Raw genomic sequence first — 5,272 nt, forward strand, 5'->3', positions numbered from 1 at the left:
TAATGAGTAATGTCATTTATAAATAAAAAAATATTAATATTAATAATTTTATATTTTAAAAATAAAATATACGTTCTCTTATTTTATTAAATCAAAAGAGAATACAAAAATAACATTATCTTTCTGAATCGTTAATGATTTATAGAGAATACAATTGCACGAAATACAACTTTTGTAATACAAAAGAAGTTACGCGGAGATGCATCACAGGAAGATGGAAAAATTAAACAAGCCAAAACTCAGATCCTGTTTACTTTACAACAATACAGTGCATTTTCGGCTTGAAATACCAGAAAAATATAATTTTTATTTTTTATACTAAAAACAAAATATTTTATAATAAAATTATTTTTAAAATAAATTGGCTTAAAAGAAAAAATATTTATATAAATAATATTAATACTAAAATATATGCGAATTGGTTAAACAACATAAATTAAAATTCAGAATAACCACAGTTCTTAATATAATTTTTATCGAGGAAAGTTATGTTTACAATTTATTTTCACATACAAACTCTTACAATTAAATTTTAATCGTTGATTTTCGTCAATTTGAATGTTATAATTTATTGAAAATTAATACTTACTTAATAAGTGTGTCTCAATAAATTATAACGGTTAGATTGACGAAAATCAACAGTTAAAATTTAGTTGTGAGAGATTGTAAATATAATTTTTCTCATCTTTATTTAACTAAAAATAATTAAAATAATCAATATTTGCAGTACCCTTAAATAGATAACAAATGGGAACATAATTAAAATTATGAAATTATCCCTACAAAAATAAAAATATAAAAATTCAATGAAAACAACTGGAAAGTTGAAATAAATATTAATGCTTATCGCGAAACATAAACTTTGCTAATGGTTATTCCGGATGCATCAGATATGATGCTAACAAGAAGTAAATCTCGTATTGGACTGAAACAATATACTGTCTTACGTTAACGATACAATGAAAAAAATTTATGTCTGCAAAGATGTGAAAGAGAATGGAGAAAAATAAAATAAAATCATTTCGCCATGTGATTGAACAACTGAATAGTGTATGAATTTGGACCGGAATAAAGACTATATTAAAATAAATAAAAGAGATACCATTATTACAATTTCTTCAACAATTGCCAACTAAAAGATTCCGTTCTTCTTATTATAAAAAATGAAAAAAAATCTCTATCTTCCGCAGGCTACATTGAGATTAATTTTTCCTCAGCAATTGCCCGCTAAAAGATTCCCATCTTGTAATTAATATTAAAAAAATCCTTCCGTGGACTACAATTGCCACTCGATAAGTGTTATGTAACTCCACTCTACGCCACTATGGTTATGGATGACAACTTTTTTGAAATAAATTCTTTTTTAATTTTTGTTCTTGAGAACAGAAATAGATAGAAAATTCGTTTGGTAAAATTGATTTTTTTTTTTCGAGAAGAACCGGTTTAATTTTTGTGCTGGGGAACAAAAAAAAGACTAAGAAAATTTTTACTTTTTTGTTTTCGAGCACAAAATGAAAAATACTTATCTTTGTCAATCACTTTCCACCTCTACCATCGTCACCACCACCACCATCATCCCGATACGACTGCCGCCACCATCGTCACTGCTGCCATCGTACCACTAGTGTCGTCGTCACCACCTCTCACCACCCCTCACCACCACGATGCCACCGCCACCATTACCACCTACTCCACTACCACCATGTCATCATCACCACCACCACAACTACCACCACACTATCACTGTCACCGTCACCGTTACCGTCACTGTTACCGTCACCGCCACCACCATAATCACCACTACCGCCATCAACCACCACCATCATCGCAACTACTACCGTCACTGCCACCATCACCATCACACGCCACTGCCACCACCACGACGCTATCACTACCATCACCACCACCATCACCAACCACCACTACCATTGCCGCAGCAGCCACTACCGTCACCACCACCACCACCGCCGTCGCCGCCACCAACCACCACCATCGTCACAGCCATTACCGCCACCATTACACCACCCTGCCACTACCATCACCAGGCCATCGCCACCACTACCACCACCACCACCACTGTCACCTACTGCCACCGCCACTGTAACCACCACGACCATGATGCCTTCACAACCACCACTACCATGCCACTGCTACCATTGTTGTCGCCACCAACCACCATCACACCACCATTGTTGCAGCCGCTGTCGTCACCTCCTCCACCACCACTACCACCGCCGCCGCCACCATTACCACCACCTTCGTCGCAACCACTGCAGTCACAACCACCACCGCTATCTTCACCACGTCACTACCACCACCACTATCGACCACTATTATATAGCTGCCGCCGCCACCACCAAGCCACACGCTGCCATCACCACCACAACCACACCTTATAGAAAAGAAAGTGATGATTCAATTTTTTTATATTTAATAGGAATTATTTTTATTATATTATTTGTTGTGTTATCAAACACAATTCTCATTCTCGGAATAAGAATAGAACATGTTATCAAGCATATTTTTTTTCTCAGAAACTGTTCCAAAGCACAGAAATAGAAAAAATAGAAAAGAATTGTTTCTTTTAAGAAACAGTGCTAGGGAATAGAATGATTGTCATGCACACCCTATAACAATTTATTTATTCATCTGCAAATTAAGAGATTTACTTCGATTTATTTTTCAAAAAATTAATATTTTTCATATTGTATGAGATAAATTTTATCTTCTATATATTCATAAAAGTATGTGGATCCATATTTTTTTCTCTTCTTCCATATGGGCCCCGCATTTTATGTGCATGTAAGAGATAAAATTATCTTCTACAACATAAATAATATTATCCATTATTTTAAATAGGAATATCATCTTTTGACTAATAAATTAATTAATAGAAGCTATAGAATAACTAATCTTTTTTCTAATATTTATTATTCAGTTGTACTATTTGAGATAAAGTCTATAATTTTTAAAAATAACATAATACTTTCTTTTCATTAAAAAATATCGAAGTGAACTTCAAAAATTAATCTGCATTTTTACTTGCATACTATAATTTTTAATTTTTTGGATGGCGCAATTTTATAATTAATTTTCTGAATAGTATAACTTTAAAAAGATCGTGGTTCGTACACACAAGTTACTCAATTTTTTTTTTTTTTTTTTTGATAATCAATTACTCAAATTATTTTATTAATATAAAGTCATAGTCATAAATCACAAATTATTAGACTTGTTATTTTTGTTTCTTCAAATTTTCTAAATAATAATATATCCTTTTTTATGATTGAATTGAAAAGTATCTTTTATATTATTATTTTTTATAAAAGTTGAGCATGGGAAGCTCAACATCGCTGACTTCAATTTTATTTTTTATGAAAGTCGGGCATATATAGGAAGCACGTTTTTATTCAAATTATGCTTCATATCCACGACTTAGGTTTAAGCAAATCGTGACTCAGCAGCCACCAATCCATTATGTGTTATATAGTGTAAGTGATACCTCATGAGGGTAAGCCTAGAGCCCGTGAGTGTGAGTTGTGACTTGTGAGTGGCTGATAGTAAGATCCATTGTCTACCAACCACCTACCACCATCGAGTTGTTCACGGACATGAGCCTAAAGCACCATCAAATGCTAGACAAGGAGGACTAGTCGAGAGCAATTAATAATCATTAAGACAACATGCAATTCTGCTTTGAATGGGTAGTTTTGGGATTTGTTTATTTGAACAAGTTGGGAGTCAAGTTGTTTATTTGACAGTAGTTGAAAGATGTTTCCTGAAAGCAATAATCAATAAAAATTGATTCTATTTTCTTGCATTATTTTCTGATCAATAATTGTTTTTATTTTTGTGCTTAGAAAAAATTTAAGCACAAAAAGTTTTAGAGAAGAAAAGTATGTTTGATAATGTTACAAAAATGGACATTACAACATTTTATTGGAGATTAAGTCTAGAGACTAAAAGATGAAGAGTTTATATTCTTCCTCAACCTTTATCTATATACAGAGGTGGTAGAGCTTGTATTCTCACACACTGAATAAGATTTCTTCCGGCCTTTTCTCCCTTACTCTTTTTGCCTTATAATTTCTTCTTATTTGTCTTGTAATATTTTTAGTTGATTCCATTTTATTCATCGCTCTTTTTACAAACAGATAATACAACTTATGTCTATACCCAAAAAGAAATAGTATATGTAAAAATAGTTTTTTTTTTTAATAAATAAGGTCTATTTAATGTTTTGATAACATATTTTATAATATTTGTATTTAATAAATAGCGCGTCACAAAAAAAACAAAAAATATTTCTCATTTTTGCTAACTTGTCCACGCATCCCGTTTAATTTATGGAACAAAAAAATAAATTGGTTTTATCAAATGCTATTTCTATCTATTCCTTTTCTCTAGACTAAGAATAAAGAAAAAAAAATATTTTTGGGAACGCTATCATGCAAACCCTAAGTGAGGTTAACATCACATCTCAACTGAAAACCTTAACATATAGAGTTAATAGATTTTTCCACTTATATGGTTCTCAATTAGTTTATTTCTAACTTGTCATTGGTGTAGAGATGGATTTTGCTTCCGGCATGCGAGCTCTTTCAAGCAAGTCAGAAATATACTTTGATTGTGAGAGAATAAGACCACCAGCAGGAAAGTTTCTTCACCTGAATACCCAAAAAGTAATCTAAGTCACAAGCTCTTTGAAAGCAAAGAAGGAGTTCAACCGAGAAACTAGCTTGCAAATGAAGGAGGAATCGTTTCCAGTGATGATGATATCATGAACATATAAACGAAACTATGGAGTACGGTAAAATGTTACAATCCTACTCAAAGACACAGGACTGACCAGCTCGCGCGGATGTTGGGATTGCGGAGTACGTAACTCTAATACCATATAAAAAATCATTTCAAACTAACCACTTAAACTGTTGAATGAAGTTTTATTAATAATTTTATAATCGCGTAATTTGCTACGAAGGAAAATGTTTTGATTTTGTTAAACTATAATGTTAATATATCATGTCGGTAGGTTCTGATTTTGTAAATCTATAATTTGATGTTAGTCGATCTATTGGTCATTTGATTTGGGAAAACTTTAAAATTAAGGGAGCATAAATTGGCACAGATTTGCTTCTATTAAAATAAATTTTAGTTCAAATTTTTTTAGCAAATGATGGTAATTCAATTTGTAGTAAGGGAATTGAATAAGTGAAAAGGAGAGGATTTCGGTTCGATCCCCATATGTCACTTTTAGGTGAAATTTAAATAT

This window comes from Gastrolobium bilobum, unplaced genomic scaffold (genome assembly GCF_033153095.1).
Source record: "Gastrolobium bilobum isolate Gb01-03AN ecotype WA unplaced genomic scaffold, APGP_CSIRO_Gbil_v1 utg10138, whole genome shotgun sequence".
Taxonomy (NCBI): Eukaryota; Viridiplantae; Streptophyta; class Magnoliopsida; order Fabales; family Fabaceae; genus Gastrolobium; species Gastrolobium bilobum.